Raw genomic sequence first — 23,678 nt, forward strand, 5'->3', positions numbered from 1 at the left:
TGATGGTTTCATTTAAAAGTACAGCTCGTTCCGCAAAAAATGAGCCCTCACATGACCATATTGACTGAAAAATAAAAAAGTTACGTCTTTCAGAAAAAGAATGGCGAAAAAAAAAACGGAAAGCGAAAAATCGGCCGGTCGTGAAAGGGTTAAGCTTATGGATGTATTGTGGAAAAGCTCATGGGGTATGAATACTTTTTCAAAGTACAGTACACTTTTTTTTGCTTATGCAAGTTTGATTCCAGATCGTATGTATGCAAATTGCATATGGAGAAAATTGCAGATTAATGCTGGAAGTGTAAAAACAACCAAATGCTAACAGTATGTTATACATTGTTCAGATTAGACATGTTAGAATAAGTGTGAAATCCTATAAATGTCTTGGACAACCCCTTTAAGGGTTAATATTACACAATAAGAAGAAAAATATAGACATCTCCATTGTAAAACTCATACTAACCCATTTAAAACAGCATTTCATTTGCATACAATGCATAGCCTTGTTCATGGAAAATCTGTATACATTTAAAGGGAACCTGTCAGCAGATTTTGCTATGTAATCTGAAGATAGTATGCTGTATGGGTTAATACACAAATTTCAGTGATGCATCTCTTATCAGGCCACCTTCTGTTGTTTACTTCAATGATTGTGTTAGCTCCAGGACCTCTTATCATTGCATAGACTACATTACCTTGTGCCTGCTAGTCGCCACACCACTTCTGTGATAAGCAGCTCACTGCCTATTGACATTTTACAAAGCCTGGTGTTGGCAGGGGCAGCTTTTTGAGCTCTGCTACATGCTAAATCTAAAAACTCTGATTGTATTAGAACCGCTGCACCCAGTAAATTAAATGATACATTCTTAGATTCAAGGTCTCTTTGCCTACATCATGCTGCTCTCAGATGAGGTAGCAAAATTCTTCTGACAGATTCCCTTTAAAATGTGGTACGAATCTAGAATAAGAGGTTCTCTACATTACAATATTACAATCTCAGCATCAGAGGAGTGACACAAAAAAAAATCATCAAAGTTAGCACTCTATATATAGAGCCATAGATTGTAATTATAGATGAATGGATATAACAAAATTTGAATTTGCAAAATTGTGCTAATTTTCCCAGACAATACGATTTGAAGCAAAGTTATTCTCTGCAAATTGAATGTCCCATATTATGCTGAGTCTTTCCAGAACCCAAAGCATAATAAACATAAGATGTATAATAAAAAAGTACTGATATTCACCTTATTGCTCACCTCTCCAACCTACTGCTCTTCACTATGACCCCATCCATAGTCGGCTTTACCCATGCGCAAGTGGTGCGGTCGCACAGGGCGCCGGCCGCCAGGCTCCAGAGGGGGGCGCACAAGTGAGACAACCGTCATTTTGATTTGCTGCTCCTGCTTCCCTCACTGCCTGTTTACTCTGCCGTGCTCTCACATATCTGCCGGAGAGGACTGTGGGGGCGGGAAATTCATCCTCTCAGATGTGCTGGTCCCCCCAGCCTCCTGCTGCAGACACAGCCTGTGACTGTCCATCAGAGACACAGCTGTGATAGAAGAGGCCGCGGAACATCCGCTGTGAGGAGCTCCACACTGCACTATAGGGTAAGGATGTGTGCGCACGTTGCGTACTCACATGCATTTACACTGCGTATAGCACTGCAGCGTAAATGCATGTGTCCTGTGTTCCCTGCACAATCTATGTAGATTGTGCATGATATGTGTGCACGATGCTTTTATGAATCCAGCGATTTGGATGCCAACATTTTGACCCAAATCTGTGTGTTCATAAAATGAGCATGTCAATTATTCCGTGCGCTATGGATGCAGCTCCCACTCTGTCTATGGTGGGGTCACCAGCCATAGCGCATGAAATCGGCTTTTTTTGTACAGAAAAACTGCATCCATTATGCAGTCTTTCTGCAGCGATTTGAAGTGCACATGTGCTGTCAAATCGCTGCAGAATATTCAGCAGTTACGTGCGCATGAGCCCTAAGGCCACTATGCGGGGCAGTGGGGGGCAGAAGGGGCTGCATTACTCTCCAGGTAACATGAGAACAGATATTACTAAAGGGGAGTAACTGCATATACTTGTACATGAAAGGTGGAGACAGGGTCATTTTATTTAAAGGGTGTATATTTTGTTCCTGGAGTTGGGGGCTTAATTTTACTGCAAGGCGCGATGTGTGTATGAATCACAGGAGCAGGTGCAGTATAATCACTCACACTCATTGTTGTAAAATGGCCCCCTGCTTAATTAAATTATTCCCTTTTTCATATAATCATAATTTATGCCCCTTTCCATAGATTATAACCATATAATAATGCCCCTCCCCCACTGGAGTATATTCATACAATAACCCCCCCCCACTAATGTATAATCATAGCACAACACCCCCACCCGTAGATTATAACCATATAATAATGCCCCTCCCCCACTGGAGTATAGTCATACAATTACACCCCCCCATTAATGTCTAATCATAGCATAACGCCCCTGCCCATAGATTATAATCATATAATAATGCCCCTCCCCCACTGGAGTATAATCATATAATATTCACATAAATTTCTCACCAGATGTCAATAACAACCCATCCAATCCACACAGGCAAATAAATCAAACCAGAGATGTCCATAAATTTAGTGAGGTGTAATAATGACAAATGACACAGGGAAAAAGTATCACGTTATTGAAGTGTATTTAAACCCTTCTCTGCCGGGCATTTTTCGTTTTAGTTTTTTCCTCCCCTTCTTCCAAAAGCTGTAACTTTTTTTATTTTTCCTTGAATCTTCTTTTTTGTTGTGGAACGAGTTGTACTTTTGAGTGAAACCATGAGTTTTACCATATAGTGTACTGGAAAATGGGAAAAAAATTCCAAGTGTGGAAAAACTGCAAAAAATGTGCAATTGCACGATTGTTTTTGGGATATTTTATTCACTGTGTTCAATATATGGTAAAACTGAAGTCAGTGTGATGCCTCAGGTCAGTAAGGGCCATTTCACATTTGCGCTATTTTAATGGATTCGGGCTCCGTTACAAATACAGTACAGATCATTTATTTACAGTGGAAGCACGACATCGTGTGGACACAAGCGGGTACTGCATGACACACACACGCGCCATAGTAACGTGCTTCCAATGTAAATAAATGAACTGTACTACATTAGTGACGGATTCCGTTTGCGTCAAAACAACGCAAGTGTGAAACTAGCCTAAAGCGGGCTTTACACGCTGCGACATCGCTAATGCGGAGTCGTTGGGGTCACGGATTTTGTGACGCACATCCGGCCGCATTAGCGATGCCGTTGCGTGTGACACCGATAAGCGATTTTGCATCGTTGCAAAACCGTGCAAAATCGCTAATCGGCGACACGGGGGTCCATTCTCAATTATCGTTACTGCAGCAGTAACGAGGTTGTTCCTCGTTCCTGCGGCAGCACACATCGCTGCGTGTGACGCCGCAGGAGCGAGGAAGCTCTCCTTACCTGCCTCCCGGCCGCTATGAGGAAGGAAGGAGGTGGGCGGGATGTTATGTCCCGCTCATCTCCGCCCCTCCGCTGGTATTGGGCGGCGGTTCAGTGACGTTTCAGTGACGTCGCTGTGATGCCGCACGGACCGCCCCCTTAGAAAGGAGGCGGTTCGCCGGTCACAGCGACGTCGCCGGACAGGTAAGTATGTGTGACGGCTCTGGGCGATGTTGTGCGGCACGGGCAGCGATATGCCCGTGTCGCGCAACAGATGGGGGCGGGTACCCACACTAGCGATATCGGGACCGATATCGCAGTGTGTAAAGTAGCCTTAAGAGTTCATAGATACCAAACATGTATGGGTTTACTTTTATTTAAGGACAGGAGTTAAAAAAAATTCAGAAGTTTGTCCAAAAAAAGATTTATGCTTTTGGTGCCATTTTCCACAACCCGTAGCGTTCTCATTTTTTCGGGATCTATGGCTCAGTGATGGCTTATGTTTTGCATCTTGAGCTGACATTTTTAATGATACTATTTTTGTGCGGATGCTACTTTTTGTTCACCTGTTATTGCATTTTAAAACATTTTTGTGCCAAGCAAAAAACATAATTTTTGCGTTTGGATTTTTTTTCTCGCCACGCCGTGTACCCATCAGATTAATAAATATTATTTTTGATAGATCGAGCATTTCTGAACGCGTCGATACCAAATATGTGAATTTTTTTTAACTTATTTTCAATGAAGCAAATGGGGCGGTGATTTGAACTTTTATTTTTTTTAGTTTTTCATATTTTTTAAAACTTTTTTTTACATTTTTTTAGTTATATTACTAGTCCCCCTAGAGGACTGTAAGGATCAGAAGTCTAATCACTTGTTTATTACTGCTGATCAGAGCTGCACAGCTCTGGTCAGCATAAATGCAGCATTCCTATGTGAGCCTGTACTCTGTCGGCTCTGAGAGAAAATACGTCATGATAGCGACAGGAGTCATCATATGACCTGTCGCTACCATGACAACCATCAGCTCCCTGTGATCGTGTCACAGGGCATCGATGGCAGTGGGGAACAGCACGATCCCTGCTATGGCCATTTAAATGTGACAGTGCGATTTAAGTGGAAAGCAGGCACGGGTGGATCACAAATCCACCCTCACCTGTTAGCCCCACATGTCTGCTATTCAAATCACCAAACGTGTGGGGATTACTGCCGGCTCACTGGTTGTGAAGGAGTTAATACTTGGTACATTCTCCTTTATTGGTGATGAAGCCTCCAGAAGCCTCCTGTAGGGTACACTCACACGAGCGTATAAATCATATGAGTGCAATGCGAGAAAATCTCACATTGCACACTGACAAATGTTAGTCAATGAGGGAGAGCAGTTGGTCAGCTTTTCTTGCATCCAGATTCTGAATATTAGAAAAGTCGCAACATGCTGCGATTGTATCCTGAAAACGTCCGAGACTCGCCAATACAAGTCAATGGGTACAAGAAAGAAACGGACACCACACGGACAGCACACGGACCATTCTAGTGACATCCATTTTTATGGATGCAATTATATCATGTAGCACAGAACACTGTAGATGCTTCTGTACAGGACTGTAAATGGTCCTGTAAATGACTAATAGCTGCTGAGAAAAAAACGAATTGCACACGGACAGCACACGGATGAAAAGTGAGAAAAAATTGTCCTACTCTCCTGAACTAGAATAGGACCGTTTTTACATACGTTCGTGTAAGTCCAGCCATATAGAGACACTAGTCTCTTGCATTGCTCGGGTGTGATTTTTGGTTCATTCTTCCATACTAAAGCGGCTTTACATGGGAGCGATATCAGTGACGATATCGCTATCGTGCGTACCCGCCCCCTCTTTTGTGCGACACGGGCATATCGCTGTCCGTCGCACACAAAATCGCACTCCCCCGTCACACTACTTACTTGCCCTGCGATGTCGCTGTGACCACCGATCCGCCTCCTTTCTAAGGGGACAGTTCGTTCAGCGTCACAGCGACGTCACAGCAGCGTCATTGAACGGAACCTCCCAGCCACCTCCTTCCTTTTCCGGTGGAGGCAGGTAAGTAGATGTTTGTCGTTCCAGCGGCGTCACACACAGCGATGTGTGATGCCGCTGGAGCGACAAACAACATCGTACCATTGCTGCAGCGACATTATGGAAATGAGTGACGTGACAACGAGCTACGATATCGCACGTATTTGCGCTCGTTGATCATCGCTCATTTGCATCGCACGCTGTGATGTCGCTGCCGGCGCTGGATGTGCGTCACTACTGACGTGACCCTGACGATATATCGGTAGCGATGTCACAGCGTGTAAAGCCCGCTTAACACTCCTCACATCCTGCAGGTCCTGGCTCCTTCTATGAACTCTGAGCTTTAGTTCCTTCTATACATTTTTTTAATACCAGCTTTGTATTCTCAGCTGGTACTATGCCCGAAATTCATGGTGTCACGTAAAATTAGACATGGTCACCATGAATTTCTAGTAAACAGTAAAAAAAACAAAACACAACACAAAAATTTTTTTTTTATTTGAAATAAAACAAAAAAATATTTAGAGACACCATCTTTATTATAAAGAAAATCCTTAGTCTGATGTAGTTTTCAGGAAGAGCAATGTCAGTTTTGCTTCATCGCTCTGTACAGACAAGCATCTCCACAGAGTGAGAAGCAGGCTGACACCGACAGTGACAGACAAAGTTCAATCGAGTCCATGGCTAAGCCATTGATTCAAGTGAACCCTGACGTCATCGCAAACATTGCCGAAAAAGGCTGAAGACTGCCGAGTGACGAGCAGTGAAGTAAATACGGCCGGTAGGTAATTATCGGACCCGGAATCAGAAGCTGCCAGGAGATGCGTCGCAGGACCGGTAAGTATAATGACAATGTTTATTATTAACTATATTTATTCCTCTTTTTTGTTGCTTTTTAATATTGTATATAGTGTAGGGACCTACAAGCATGAGGTTCCCGTGACGAGGGTTATAGGCTTCCATCTTATGGCAATAATACCATCTAAAAACCTCATATTTTTTTGTACAGGATACAGCCAAGCCCCTTTTTGTTAGGCTTTGCATATTAGAGTTCCTGTCCCTGTATGATGTGCAGTTGGGAAACGGTTTGGCAGCCCGCCTGATCTAATAGTATGGGCATCGCCTAATAGACTGCGGGTTTGTGACTGTGCATCTGCTAGTGTGAACAGTGCTCTATGCAAGCCATCTTTGTGCAGTTTTACCATCCAGCAATCGCCCCCTCCATGTTTTGGAAGCGTATGTGTGATTTGCTCCTCCTGCAGTGGGATGCCTCCACCTAGTGGGGGCTTACCTGTATCCTGCTGGAGTAGTAGTTTTTGGCCTAGGTAATGTACAGCTGCAGTTCCATCTTTGCTGTAAGTAATAGAAATAAATCAAAAAAACATTTAGAGACTCCATCTTTATTATAAATTTATTATTTATTTATTATAAAGAAAATCCTTAGTCTGACGTAGTTTACAGGGAGAGCAATGTCAGCTTTGCTTCATCGCTCTGTACAAACAAGCATCTCCACAGAGTGAGCAGCAGGCTGACACTGATAGTGACAGTCAAAGTTCAATCGAGTCCATGGGTAAGCCATTGATTCAAGTGAACCCTGACGTTATCGAAACACAGCTGAAAAAAGCCGAAGACTGCCGAGAGACGGGCAGTGCAGTGAATACGGCTGGAAGGTAATGATCGGACAGAAGCTGCCAGGAGATGCGTTGCGGAATCGGTAAGTATAATGACAATGTTTATTATTTACTATGTTCTTTATTTTACAGCCCCCCTGCCCCATCCCATAACTGTATAGTCTAAGCTCGGGGTTCGGATGCAAGTTCGTGTTATCTCCGGCCCCGAACTTGGACTTAACAAAAAGCTCAGGTGAGGCCCGAGCATCAGGGGGTTCGCCCATCACTACTCATATGGTATTACACATTTTTGGTCTCCACACATTCTGAAAAAATTCAACAAAAAGAGATGGAAATGTTGCATGTGTCACAAATAAGAATATTATTGGTCTAAGAAAATGGTGACTCAAAGCATTTTTTTTCAAATAACCTGAATTTTTTTCACCACAAATAGAAACTATGCAACTTTGGTATTTCCATAGTTGTTCTGACCCAGAAAGTCATGTTGACAGCATAAAGAAATAAATAAAACCAAAAAATCAATTATGAATTTGTGTTAGCTTTTTCTTCAATGTTTCACCGCATTTGGAATGTTTTCCATTACATTGTACGGTAACATTGATTTTGTCTTTAAAAACTACAACTCAACTGCTAAAAGCAAACCCTCATGTGGTTACATAGTTATATAGGTTGAAAATAGACCTAGGTCCATCTAGTTGAACCTTACTCCACCAATTCTACATAAATCATTTATAACAGACATCCAGCCCTTTTTTAAAAGCTGTTATAGTGTCTGCCATTACTACCTCTTATGGTAGGACATTTTACAGTCTGGCTGCTCTAACTGTTGTAAAAATCTATATTTTTATATAGCGCTAACATATTCCGCAGCGCTTTACATACATAAGGAACACTGTCCCCATCGGGGCTCACAATCTAAATTCCCTATCTGTATGTTTTTGGAGAGTGGGAGGAAACCGGAGAACCTGGAGGAAACCCACACAAACATGGGGAGAACATACAAACTCCTTGCAGATGTTGTCCTTGGTGGGATTCGAACCCAGGACCCCAGCGCTGCAAGACTGCAGTGCTACCCACTGAGCCATCATGTTGCCCTAAAAGGTTGGGTGGTGCCAGCGTAATTATTATTGCATAGAATTATTGTGGTGCTATCATTAAGGGTACCGAGGTATATATATATATTCCATTAGCGGGAATCGGTGATATATACATTTACCCTTGCTGTGAGACCTCCAATATTTGGCATTTTTAGCTCAGCAGCCTCATTTTATGCATTGTCCTGCAGTACCAAAAGTGGCCTGCCGACAAGAGGTGCGCTAGAGAGTAGTCGTGTTCATGACAAATTAGTGAACAGCTGTGGGATATCTGAGTGACTTCCCCGGCTGTTCGTGACAAATTGGTCAAAAGTTAGAACCCTTTCCTATTTAGCTGCCGGAATCTCTTTTCTTCCACTTGGAGTGAGTACCCCCTGGTCTTTAGTATTGTCTTTGGATGGAATAAGTCATGTGCCATTCCTTTATACTGACCCCACATATATTTAGACATATAAATGAGATTTCCTCTGAGACGTCTTTTTTTGTAGGCTAAACATATCTAAGTTTTTCAACCTGTCATCATATGGGAGGCCTTCATTCCTTGAAATAATCTAGTTACCCACCTTTGAACTGACTCTAACTTCTGAATGTCCTTTTTAAAATGTGGAGCCCAAAACTGGATCCCATATTCCAGATGATTTATAGAGGGGTGACAATACATTGGGATCATGGGATCTAATCTCTCTTTTTATACACCCTAAAATCTTGTTTGCTTTTGCAGCTGCTGCCTGACATTGAGGGTTGCTGTTCAGCTTATTTGTAATGAGAATACCCAAGTCCTTCTCCTGTTCTGTAGTCCTGAGCTTACTTCCATTTAATGTATATGCAGCTATAGAATTACTCCATTCTAGTTAAGTCTGTGGAATATTGAAACAGGTATGGCTCTCAGAGAGGGAGGAAAAGAACAAAAACATCAAGACTAAAATTTGCCTGAGCGGATAGGGTTAAAAACAGTTGAATCTTCCAAGGTTGATATCCGTCATCCATGTAGAAAAAGGGACATTTTAATGTAAGGAATATGTAGCGAGAGGTGTGGTATCCCATCCTGTGTATGGAGGAGGTCATCCACCGGTATGCACAAAAAACACACAACACCTCAGTTAGCTGCTCGCCACTGGGTCACGGTTAGGGCTTGGTTCCATTAATGCTATGTATAGCCACCACTGGTGATGGTTTTTCCCTCCCCCTAATACGACAGGGCCTGGGGGTGTAGTCTAGTGAGTTGGGGACACTGAAGTGTTAGGGAGTCTGAAAGGAGCAGTGGAGGAGGAAAGACCTGTGGTTTGGAGCTGGTGTAGCTCAACCCAGGCGCAAGACAGAAGGGGTCCTAGAGACCATGGGAAGTGCACCATACTGCCGTGGCCTCATTCCACATACAGCAATTGAGTGGAAGGACTTGGCCACAGATTGGGGACTGGTCCCTAGACTAGAGGAGAAGAACCAACATGCTCCGCTAGTAAAACCAGAGGCTGAGGACCATTTACTACCAAAGACAACTCCGCACACGAATCCGCTGGAAGGTGATCACATAGGGCCAAGGGATAGAGCTTCAAGCCACCCTGACAGGGCCCACGGACAGCGGCTCAGGGCACTGTGTGCGTAGGCGCGGGACAGGCAGGAGAGAAGTCAGCGCAGGAAGACGACCAGGGAAGGAACACTAGAGGGGTACACCGGTCTTGACCTCCGAACTATTCAGGATCGGCTGGAGCCCATCACAGTGAAACCCCAGCACTCCAAAGGCAGTCACTGACGTGGTGTTACCTTGGACGCTGATACAGTGAGTAAAAACCTTGAGACTGCATCCCTGTGTCACTCCGTTATTCACCTGCGCCTCTGACCTGCACCCCCACCATCACCTACTACTACCCCCATCTGCCCTGGGGCCCAGCTCTGTCTGTGGAGAGCTGCGCCATCTAAGCTGCGTCACCATCTGCCCCATAGGTTCCCATCCCACAGTGGCGGCAACTAACTTGCCGCATACCACAGGTGGCATCACGAATAACTGTCATCATCCCCTTCATATTTAAATGACACCGCCGGGGTCACAGAACCAGGCCTCGCCACCGCAGCATCCCAGATACAGAACCGCGGCCCGGTAACGAGTCACCGCATGCCCCGATGCAGGCTTGTCAAATACACTGACAGCTCACACAAATGATGACTCACACAAGTGATGGGTCACACAAATGATGGCTCACACAAATGAGAGCCCAGATCAAAAAAGTCTGTGGAGCCTCTGTTAGGAGTCTCGACATGGAAAATAGCCAGATATCCCTCCGGGAAGGACCTATCCAGGGAGTGGCTCTTTTTAGGAGACCACCAGAACCACCATATTAAGTGGCCCTTTTAGTCAATATCCAACTCTTGATGAGTTTAAAGATATGAAAAGGGAAATACCAAGGCCAGTTATCCGTCCCCAGACAGCTGTTTCGGGGTATTGCCCCTCATCAGTGTGGAGTAGCATTCTGGCCATGTGGGAGCAATGCCTAGTAGATCAACAAGACAAAACAATCACTGATCTCGGGGAGACCAGCCAGAGGAAATACTGTCGGCAGCCAACAAAGGCGCTCAACACAGTGAAATCCTAGGTGCATTGCCCCCTGGGAAGTATGCAAATCAAAAAGGTCCATGGAGCCTCTGTTAGGAGTCTCAACATGGAAAATAGCCAGATATCCCTCCAGGAAGGATCTAGCCAAGGAGTGGCTCTTTTTAGGAGACCACCACAACTACCATATTAAGTGGCCGTTTTAGTCAATATCCAACTCTTGACGAGTTTAAAGATATGACAAGGGAAATACCAAGGTCAGGTATCCATCCACAGACACGGTACGGGCGTGTCAAATATGCTGACAGCTCACACAAATGATGGCTCACACAACTGATGGCTCACACAAATGATGGCTCACACAAATGATGGCTCACACAAATGAGAGCACACAGACTTTTGCAATCACAGAAATTCCACAATGCAGAGTGAATCTTTGAGTCTTTATGAAAAATACATAAAATAGTTATTGATAGTATAAATATATTTTTTTTAATAAATTATTTCTTGGATTTTTGGTTCATGTGTATGTGTGCTTTCATATAAACCTGTCAGTATCTTTATGGTCACCAAACTTATTACATTGTTGGGTACAATATTAAGACAAATTCAAATATACCTTCCTGACCACAATTGGATTTCTCATTGCCATATGGAAATCCGCCAAGGAGTGTAATGTAAATCTATATCCTCTTTAGACTAGCTGGGGATTTTGGAGGCTCGATTGAAGTCAATAGGCAATATTCACGCACATAAAAATGTAGTGTCTACAGTGAAGTAATTCTTGTTATTTGATACAGCTGTAATCAAAATTATTCAACCCATTTAATTATATGGTTTTGAACATATTGTAGCTGACTATTCTTGTACCTTTAGGTCAGTACATACTGGTGTTTGAGCATGGAGATCTTCAGCGTTTCATATGCTCTTTACTGTGCAAACTGAAACCTCAGTGCCTGCTGCCACCAAACATTGCTGCAGTCACTCAATGGCTTTTGACCATCTGCCTCCTCTGGATCTGGTGGAAGGCAGTGATGGCGTCCTCTTCTTGCTATGTGCACATTTAATTTGTACACCTATTGTTAAATGTGTACTGTGCACAAGCGCTTTCAGTGCTCTGAGTACCAAAAGCAGCTAAATAATACTTTTGTGACAGCTGACGCTGTGTCTACCTGTGGGAGTGAGATGAGTCAGGTGGAACTTATGTGGAAGTTATCCGGCAAACCACCAAAATAAGAAGATATTTCTTTTATAGGTAAAAAGTGAAGTCCCTGAATGTCAGAGATAAGTAACATAGTGTTTGTTTTCAGCGGTCCGCCTGGAAGCTCTGATACAAACTCTTCAAAAGAAGGGTAAACTGCCATTAACAGCAAATGTAACTTCACCTGCTATGGGATTACCAAAACTAAGTTAGAAGAGACCCAACATGTTTCAGAGGTAATGCCTTCCTTCATCAGGGTTTACCGCTTTACTGCTTACAAATGCTGCATGTTGTTTTTTGTATGAGTGTGAATGACCTAATCCTAATCTAATTCCCACTACTATGAGTTAATTTTCTATCAAATGCAAACAGTTTAATTTAATTGTCTAAGCCTATTAGTTTGAGAGGGTTTATTTGGGAAAACTCATCAGCTTGTGGACCTGGAGGGGGGGGGGGGTGTTTTACTCCCAGTAAACAGTGGGTTGCAGAATAGGATAGGATAGACAATGACTAAGTATGGACTCTTACGTTTTATACGATTAGGGTATGGGAGATGCAACACGGAATAATGGTCAGAATTTACCACAAAAAATATATATACAAATAAAACAGATATACATACACCCGACTCAGGAGGCCAGGATCAATGTGCTGGTAAAACAAATGTTTCCAATGTCTCAGGAACTACTGGAACAATTTACCTGACAAAACCCCTAAACTAGGAAGGAGAGTAAATCACTAAGTGTACAGCAGGACCTGTCTCTGGACCAGCACGATGATTAACAAACTTTACTATTTCACTATTACCCCTCTCCACTTCTCATATATGCGCAGTAACAGGCAACCAGGGGCCAAACACTTTGTTTACAGCAATGATGCAGTAGCTCACGTTCAGTCCTATATAACTTGCTGCAGCGTATCTCAACCGATTTGGCACCAAAACTACTGAGTGTGCACACACTTCCCGCAAAATAGCAAAAATATGCCCAGGGCAATTAGCTGAGTAGTCTCTGTTCACTCAGTACTTAGTATGCAGCCTCTATCAGCCCAGGCAACGTAGACCAGCGCAAGGAAAGCCGGCTACTGCACCTCAGGATCTTTCTGGCTTTTCTGCATTTCCTGCTTTCTCTACCTCTCTTCTTCCACACAGAATCCTTCTTCCAGACTGAACAGACACCCCTCTGGCGAATGGGAGGAGACACTGCAACTGAAATATCAGCACTCTCACAAGCTTTCCACTCTAGATGGTTGATGAATATAGTTACCCCCTCTCCGGTGCTTTGTTTTATGATTTCTATGTCCAAACAGAACTATTCTTTAAACTGTCATTATGTGCTTGTTTGTAATATTTTGAAAAATTATGTCCAACATGGTGTTTTTTTAATATTGTAGACATGTTATTTCATTTTAATTTTGAATTCACGTTTAGTACGTCCTACATATATTTCCTGACACAGATGTCTAATAATATAAATGACTACTTTACTATAGCATGTTATGTGACTCTTTATAGTGAAGAATCCTTCCATGGTATTAAAGTTATATGTTATATTTTGGTTTCCAGTGGATGCCAAATTTGGCATTTTATACTTGGAAAAACACATTTCAATGGACAATCTCTGTTATTGTTAACTGTTTGTGGTTTATTTTACGACTGGTGCTATAAACTAGAATTTTACCTTGTCAAATGATTACAAAACAAGCACATAATGGCAGTGTAAGGTCAGCGTTCCCTGCACTAATCGGCAGGGATGCTGACGTACTCACTGCACTACTCTGCGCCCCTGAGTCGCAAGCTTCTCTGAACGTCGCAGCTGCCAGCTTTCAAGACCCACGCTCACCATAAGGGTTTGCTGGCCGTGTGCTTAGTTTGCAAGTGTTTGCTTGCTTCCCACTTCTTAAAAAGGGCAGTTCGCGTACACCTAATATGTTTCCAGCTTATTGCTCGGAAGTACCAGAAAAGTCCCTGATTGTGTTCCCAGCCTATTTCTGGGCAATATCAGGTGGCACCTGATGTGTCTTGAGCATATCGTTAGAGAGGACCAGGTATTTTAGGTACTCTCCCACATTGGAAGGTATCTGTGCAAAATGGTTTCCTGTATCCAGTGTGCCCTGTGCTACAAGCTCATTGTCTATTCCCTGGATCCTGGTCCAGATTCGGTACACACCCATACACCCTATTCTGTTCCTGATTCCTTATCAAAACCCATGCCTGAGCCTACGCCAGTGTTCCGGTCCATTCCTAACCCAATCCTGGTTTCAGCCCAGTGCCTTAGATCCTGATTTCATTGCTGATCCTGTTCCTAGTTCCAGCCCGATGACCGAGTTACCAATTAAGTTCCTGATCCATTCATGCTTCCCAGTTCCTGAGTTCCTTATCTGTGCCCACGACTTGGTGCCAGCCGGTGTCCCTGTATCCAGGACTGACGTTGGGCGTGGGCAGACATTAGGAGCTACACTGAAAATAGCATTAAAACAAATAAAGAACTTAAAAAAGTAACATATTTGGTATTGCTGAGTTTGTAAAAGTCTGATCTATCAAAATATAAAGTAAACTAATCCGATTGGTAAACGGTGTAATGAGAAAAAAATGAAAAAGCCAGAATTTAGGAATGAGCAAACAAAAGAGAAATCCCCCCCCCAAAAACGGAAATTCACCTGTAATAGCCATATAATAGCAGCACGAGAGCTCCATGCAGGCTTCATTTTTCAGATTTTCATAATGGGTTTACTAACAAACATAAAAAAAAAATCATATCTATAAAATGTAATTACGGTTAGGGTACCTCATTAATTCCTAAATTTGTCACCAGTTATAAAGCAGTCAAAAATTACAAGACGTTAGGTTCAACATTTCTACTAGTGACCCCCTAGTGATCTGTATATACGGTACATATGTGTGTGTGACATACAGTGTTTGTGTGACATACTGCGTTTATATAGCATCCATTTATAAATCCCGGAAGAACAGACAAAAGTTCATAGGCGTAAACATGTCAGCAATCGCCCAGCGAATGCGCAAAAAAGCTGCTCATTAATTGGGTGATTGGTTTGTTTATGGTGGATCAAAAATCATTGTTCTGAGCAGCACATTACCCAGTGCAAACTGCAGTAGTGCTGCGGATAACAGGATGCTATATGGGGACAGATTGATCTACTAGTGATTGTTCTGTGCTCATCATTCTTCTTACTTCTGTATAAAGAGGCCGGGAAACAAGCGCCAAAGACTTGAATATCGTTGAACACACTTATTTACCAGTCTGAACTCAGCAGATGTAAATGTATCCTAAAATTTAGGGCCCCACTTTAAACATTTGCCCAGAGCCCCACTTTGTCTAAAACAGGCTCTGCCTGTATAGTGTATCCGTGCCTGTGTATTGGTGCTAGCCTGTCTTCCTGTATCCTGAATCTGTGCATGTGTCCTGGTAGCAGCCTGCAGTGCCTCCACTAGAAATTTCAGGACCTCCTGGCAAAATTTCTGGGCCACCTTGAGACTCTGCCTCCATCCCAGCTCCGCCTCCAGCCCTTGAACCTTCCACAGTGCCAGTGCCCACTATTGGAAAAAATCCACTTCTGCACTACAAATCACCAATCACATATTAACAGTTCCCATCAAACACCATATCACATACATAGCCATCAGCTTTGGTTTTGGCCAAAAAAATTTTTCAGCCTGCCACCACAACAAAGTACTCTTTTAGCAAGACCGTACTCTACTCTAACTTATTAAAATTTTCTTAAAATATCCAGTAATCTTTTTAAGTATATTTTGATTTATTTTTCTTTAAGGGAATGTATTGCATGCATTTTTTAAAATGACCATTAATACCACATACAAGGGACAAATATTGCCATAACACGACCAGACCACATATTATCACCACAGAATGACCGATTAATTCCATATACAAGGGAGATATACCATCACACCATGACCAGATCATAAATTAACACCACATAGTGACTGAAAAATAAAGTTCCAGATACAAGGGACAAATACTTTCAGTCATGACTAGACAACATATTATGACCTCATACTGACCGAATAATACCACATACAAGGGACAAATAATGTCAGATCATGATTAGATTACATAGTGACCATAGTGAAAAAACTATAATACTAATATTACCATAAGTGCATTTAATCATAGGAGCACTATACATAATATACACTGTATAGTGTCACTCTACAGGTAGTACATAGATTACAGGTGACATTATACAGAGGAGCCCTGTATATAGTATATAATGTATAGAGTAAGTGTGCAGGTCACACACTCACCTTCCAACAAAGCTCAGGCGAAATGCGTGTCGAGGTGCAGGGCAATGTGGTCACCATGGCTAGTGGGTATGGACACTAAGTCATCACTTGGACTTTACCACTGGGAAGTGCCATGTTTGAAATTTGATATACCATAGTATGTATACAAGTTACTTATACTGTATAGATGTTATCTAAAGCACCATTTACAGAGCACATAACCCAATTTTTCCCCAACTTCTACACTATGCCAGAAGAAGAAAAAAAGCGGTATAGTGTTGCCTTGCACAGTAATAGGACCTCTTCCCCTCATTGAAAATAGTACCCTCAAAAATAAAATACAACACAGAAGTAATAATATCCCTTAATTAGCCTCTACAGTATTAATGTCCCACATCCTGGCCCCCATGTGTCTCCATTACTGGCCCCTATATGTTCTCCCATTCTGCCCCCATACGTTTCTACATCGTGCCCCCGTATGTTCTCCCATTCTGCCCCCATACGTTTCTACATCGTGCCCCCATATGTTTCTTCATCATGCCCCATGTTTCTTCATTCTGAACTCATATGTTTCCTTATTGTGCCCCATATGTCTCCATCCTGCCCCCATGTTTCTTTAGTCTACCTGATGTTTTTTCATCATGCCCCATATGTCTCCATCCTGCCTCATATGTTTCTTAATTCTGCCCCATATGTCTCCATCCTGCCCCATATGTTTGATCATTCTGACCCCATATGTTTATTTAACCAGCCCCACATGTCTCTATCCTGCCCCAATGTTTCTTCATTCTGCCACCATATGTTTCTTCATCTGCACCATCTGCAGTGTATGGCTACATTGTATTGACATTTATACCAAAGGTTGTGCTAGCTCCACTTTGTGCAGTGTCTTTTTCTCCTCCTTTGTTGCTCATTTTTACACTACATGAGCTTTAACTCTATAGATTTATTTATATACTAGCTGTACTACCCGGCTTCGCCCGGGTTAATAACTGTTGTTAACAAAATATAATGTATTAATATTCCCGGGATAGAATGTATAAATAGAATGTATTAACGCCCCGGATAGTAACTGTCTCTCTGTTTCTCTCCCATTCTCTGTCTGTCTCCCCCTCTGTATATCTCTCTCTGTCTCTCTCTCTATCTCTTTGTCTGTCTGTCTCTTTCCCTGTCTGTCTCTGACTGTCTCTGTCTCCGTCTGTCTCAATCTCTTTCCCTGTCTGTCTATCTCTTTCCCTGTCTGTCTAGCTATCTCTGTCACTTTCCCTGTCTGTCTCTTTCCCTGTCTGTCTCTTTCCCTCTCTTTCCCTGTCTGTCTTTTTCCCTCTCTTTCCCTGTCTGTCTCTTTCCCTCTTTCCCTCTGTCTCTTTCCCTGTGTCTGTCTCTTTGTCTGTCTCTTTACCTGTCTTTGTCTGTCTCTTACCCTGTCTGTCTCTTTCCCTTTCTTTCCCTGTCTGTCTGTTTCCCTGTGTCTGTCTCTGTCTCTTTGTCTGTGTCTGTCTCTTTCCCTTATCAGTCTGTCTCTTTGTCTGTGTCTGTCTCTTTGTGTCTGTCTCTTACCCTATCTATGTCTTTTTCTTACCCTGTCTGTGTCTGCCTCTTTCCCTGTCTGCATTGTGACACGCCAACATTCCATATAAGGGCGTGGCTGCGCATTCTTCTGACGTTCTGGGTGCACTGTGGCTCCCAGCTCCATTCACTTTAATGGAGGCAGGTTTTTTGGTGAATAACTGTAAAGTGCGGGGTTAAACTTTCCCCTCAAAACATAGCCTATGACGCCCTTGGGGTCCAGAAATTTGAGTGTGCAAAATTTTGTGGCTATAGCTACGACGGTGCAGATGCCAATCCCGGACATACACACACACACATACACACACACATACACACATTCAGCTTTATATATTAGATATTTATTCTAGCAGTGCACTCCTTCATCTGTCTTATATACAAAACTCCGTGTGACACACAGGTAGGCACAGTGAATGTCGTCAGAAGTCGCTATCTGGTTATGCTTGTACATTATGTCTGTAGGAGGTCATATCAGTCAAAGGTGCTGTCTAAAGCAGTAATGATGCATGTCATAAAGAGGGGCATAATTCTGAGACTGAAGAAAGTTTGCAAATTTTACTAGTAAAACAAATTTGTATTTATTGCACTGCATGGGCAGTAGAGAGTACTGGTCCCCATCTTGTTTTTTTCCCCACATTTTTTTACTTATCATGGCATGCTAAGCTAATAGTTGATTGATTTAAAACATAAGCATACTAGCACAAACAATTTTAGTTGCCAACAAAGGTCAGAAAAGAAGCCACTTCATTTTCATAATGAAATCTATTGGGTACAATGCACTTATTGATATGATCCAATTTGCTTCCATACAAAGTGGTACCCAATAGCATTCTTCAGAAGGTCTGCACTACAGGCATGGAGCATATGAACATGGTGGAATAGGTTATACACTGACAAAGATTGTAAAAAAGCACAGGTCTATCAAATTACACCTCTCTTAAAGGAAAAAATGTAAATGTTACTTTTTCCCACAAAAATGTTACTGTAGCCCTAAATTTTGGATTTTCACAAGAATAACAAGAATAAATGGGCCCTGCCATTTCTCTTGAGTATGCCAAAACCATATATATATGGTGAAAATCAACAATTTGGGCGCACAGCAGGGCTTGGAAGGGAAGAAGGTCTAATTGTCTGGAATAGATAGAAAACACCATGTCGCATTTGCAGAAGCCCTAATATGCCTAAACAGTGGAAAACACCCACAAGTGACCCCAGTTTGGAAATCAGATCCCTAAAGGAATTTATCTAGATGTGTAGTGAAATTTTTGAACCTCGAGATGCTTCATATAGTTTTATAATGTTGAGCCACAAAAATGAAAAAATACACTTTTTCCACAAAAATGTTTCTTTAATCTCAATTTTTTCATTTTTACAAGGGTAGCAGGAGAAAATGAACCATACAATTTCTTCTACTTCTACTAAGTTCACCAATACTCCATGTTTAATGATTTTTGGAGTACCATGCTTGCTGGAACAGATTGCGGATGTCATGCCACATTTAAATGTACCCCAGAGATGCCAAAACAGCAGATACCCCTCACAAATGAATTACTTCTGTAAACTAAACCTCTAAAGGAATTCAGCTTGGTGTGAAGTGAGCAATTTTAACTCTCAGGTGATTCACAGAGTTGTATAACATTGGGTTGTAAAAATTAAAAATTACCATTTTTCCACTAAAATGTTGCTTTGGCCCCAAAGTTTTAATTTTCTAAAAGGGTAATAGAAGGAAATGGACCATACGATATGTTATACAATTTCTCCTGAGTTCGCCAATACCCCATATGTGGTCAAAAGCTAGTTTTGAATAACAGTGCAAAGCTCTGAAAGGGAAGGAGCACCATATTGAAGTTCAGCTAGAGATCATCTAGGAATAGACTCAGTATATTGACAATACAAGTGAGACGCCCTGGCCTATCAGGTCGTCACAGGGTATTGTGCAATCTGCCCTTCTGTGCAATATCCCCCTCCTCTTTGGTGACGGGTCCCCAACTATGGTGTTGCCAAAACCAGCTAATCAAAATCCTAGAAACACTCTGCACCACACCCACCAGACACACCAGTGGACGGCCTGAGTGGAAAAGGGTTGCCCACTTGGGGGGTTGGTTAAGGGAAGGTCAGTAGTGTCAGGAGTAGGACAGTGAAGTGTAGTAAGTGAAGGAGAGAGGAGGACAGGAGCCGGGCACCTTGGAAGTACTAGATGGCAGACGGTGGTCTGGGCCTAGTAGAAGCTGGACGCCCTGTCACAGGGCATCGTGACAAAGGGCACGGTATTGTCAAGGAGGACAGCCGGTGGCCTTGTACCATCACAGGGCTGGGACCAGGGCACGACGGGGCACGTGGACCCTAGGTCAGGGAGTAACTTCAGGCACGGCAAGTCGAATGACGATTTTGGATGATTTGTGACCTTTTTCTTTATTTTTAAACTTTTCAAATAAAGCATGAAGATTTTTATTCATCCATATTGGTGCTGAGTCCCACTCATTTTCTATTACCAGTAACTTCAGGCAACCTGACAATTCACCCGACGAGAATGGAGCCTTCAAGATCCGCTCTCCACCCGCTCCAAAATCGGGCTACTAGCGCAACGAGGGGGATAGGACTTTCCACTAAAACGGTCCAGGAAATCCCAAGCGTGAACCCTGAGAGCAAGCTCCCTCAGTTAGGCACACTGGGGAGCGGGACCCGATTAGTTTCAAGCTATAGGGGCCAATTAAGAAGAGAATAAGGTTCCAAGAGAAAGGTCACAGATCATCAGGCAACACCAGTGGGAACGGGACCCAAACGTGCTCCCCTCAGCGGCAGTGGTGTACAGAACTTTGGTTTACTAAGTTATTGGTGTCAGCTTTATGGACTGAGTGAGTACGCAAGTGACCCTTAGCTCCCCAACGGCACATCCGCGTCACCATCACAGAGTCCTGGGGCATTCCCCCTACCCGTGGAGGGTCGCAACACCTGGCTGCCCCTGTCATCACCCCGGGTACTTCCCAATAGCAGCGGTGGTACTCCAACCTTACCACACACCACGGGTTGCGTCACGAACTATAGATACACCATCCCCTGTAAATATCCCCTTCATTTGAGGGGCCGCACGACCCCCGGGTCCGGACGCCCCTCGAGCCACCGCTGATCCGGATCCAAGCAGCTTGGCTGTTGACTTGGGGGCGGCACACAAGTGTGTTACAAAATTTTATACTATTGGGTGGTGAAAAAAAAATAATTAATATTATATTTTTACTATTAAAAAGATGTTTTAACCTCAGATTTCTAAATTTTACAAAGTGAATAGATAACAAAGGTTTCATAAGGTGTTAGGCAATTTCTTCTAAACGTGGCAATACCCCACATGCAACTGTACAGTACTGTTTATCCACAGGGCTCGAGGGAAAACAGTGCTATTTGACTTTTGGAGCACAGATTTTCTTAGAATAGTTTGCAGACTTCATTTGCAGAGCCCCTAAGTGTCTCTGGAAAACACCCATGAGTCAAATGCAGTGAATGTTGCAGAATTAAAAAGTGCAAATAAGCCCTTGTATTTGGGGCTGCTGATAAGTGTTTGGCTTTACCCAGAAAGAAACGAGATAGGATGATGAAACCTTACATTTATTCCACATATTCACATTCTGATATCAACACATGTCTTACATTGGTATTCAAAGTTCTGTAAGCTTAGCAAAAAGAAGGATTTTGGTTGTGCCTCAAACCAGGCATCCGTAGCAGACATGGCATCAGTAATAGTGTGACATTTGGTACCCATGAGGTGTTTCTTCAGGTTTGGAAACAGATGATAGTTGGAGGGAGCTAGATCTGGTGAATAAGGTGGGTGGTCAACAGCTGGAAGCCCAGCTCTGCCAGTCGCTTGTGCAGTGTGAGCAGAGGCATTGTCTTTTAGGAACAAGATTCCTTTGGACTGCTTGCCGCACCTTTTGGCCTTCAGAGCTGCCTTCAATTGGTCCAAAAGTTCAACGTAATACCTTGCATTGATGGTTGAACTATTTTGAAGGTAGTCCACTAGCAGCAAGCCATCCTTATCCCAGAACACAGACGTCAACACCTTGGTGGCTAATTTTTGCACCTTAAACTTCTTTGCAAGAGGAGAACCACTGTTCCTCCACTCTTTTGACTGCTCCTTGTTTTCAGGGCCATACAAATAAATCTAGGTCTCATTCATCGTGATCAGTCGATCCAAGAAGTTCTTATCAGTCCGGAAATGCTGACAAATGGAGCAGGACGTTTTTACTTGCATGCTTCTCTAAACTGCTGTCAAACATTTGGGGATCCACTTTACAGATAGCTTCTTCATGTCCAAATGTTCATGGATAATGACACAAACACGTTCAGGGGAAATCCCCATGATATCTGCTATTGCTTTAGCTGAAATTCTTCGATTCTCCAGTATGAGTTTGTGCACAGCATTGACGATCTCCGGAACAACAACCACTCTCGGTCGTCCACAACGTTCCTCATCATTGGTGCTGAAGTGGCCTGTTTTAAAATTGGCAACCCAGTTCTTAACTATGAAATATAAAGGGCATTGATCCCCCAATGTCTGCAACATATCACCATGAATATCCTTTGTGGACTTTCCTTGTAGAAACAGAATTTTATCACTCCCCTGCTCTCAGTTGCTGTGAATATTGCATTAGACTCTGCCATTTTGTTTCCCCGTGTGCGTAGAACACTGTTGCCATAAGCAACAAACACAAAATTTTGAAAACATATATTAGTCATATAAGGCTTTCATGTGATGTAACATTCATTACCATAGAAACAAAAAAAAGATCACAAAGCCAAAATTTATCATCAGCCCCTCGTAGTACCCAACACATTGTAGTGTCCTTACATTGTGTTCAGCTCATGCTTCTGGAGACATACACCCCATGAATTCAACAGGCTCTCCTCACTACAACAATGCCAAATATGTGTAAACAAGGGGTATTTGGATTTGAGAGAGCAGATTTTGTTAAATTTATTTTCTGGGGGTAGCCATAGTGCATTTCAATAGCCTTTGTGCTACCAGTAACGTGGATGCTCACTATATTTCCTTTACCAGGTGACAGACCTGAGTGGGGACTGTTTTTTTGTGAGCTCAGGTGAATGCTATTTAGTGGTAATTTGGGGTATAGAACATTTTGGATCAGTTCACATTTCTCATTTGGTCTATGCTGAGCACTTACGTTAGGGTTTCCATTTACATCTCTCTCTGTAATATATGATTAAGGTTAAACCCCTGAAGGTTTAATTCACTATAATAAGGCAGCAAAGTAACCCCGGACTCCATTTGGCCTCTGTTCCGCTGTGCCTTTCTTTTCAAAGATGCATAAAACTGTTGTTGACTGCACTTTTGTCCATCCCTAAAAAGATAGGTAAAAAGATGGACACCGTCGGACCACAGGCCAGAAAAGAGTTCAGTGACTCCCTCTGCCTCATTGCAGTGAATTTTCTATTTGGGGATTTTGTTTGAATCTTTGAGTTTTTCAGAGATTTACACATAATCCCTGATGTAAGCATTCAGCTAGACTACAGGATAAATGTGAGTTGAGTCTTACTGCAGTATTTGGGAGGCAGAATAAGCAAGGCAACAGCATTTGAAAAATTGACTTTATTACCATTTTTTACCCCTTTCACCTTGTGGTATAAGTAATTGGGTTACTTTATTCCTCAGGTAAATATGATTACAGAGATACCAGGTTTACATATTTTCTTTTAGGTTTGGTTACTGTCATGCTAGGAAATGCTTTTTTTCTTACAAAATATGCAATATTAATATTGCATCATCAAATTTTGATGGCTATAGTATACATATATATATATATATATATAATATATTTTTTTCTACCAATGAAGTCATGT

This window comes from Anomaloglossus baeobatrachus, chromosome 2, assembly GCF_048569485.1.
Source record: "Anomaloglossus baeobatrachus isolate aAnoBae1 chromosome 2, aAnoBae1.hap1, whole genome shotgun sequence".
Taxonomy (NCBI): domain Eukaryota; kingdom Metazoa; phylum Chordata; class Amphibia; order Anura; family Aromobatidae; genus Anomaloglossus; species Anomaloglossus baeobatrachus.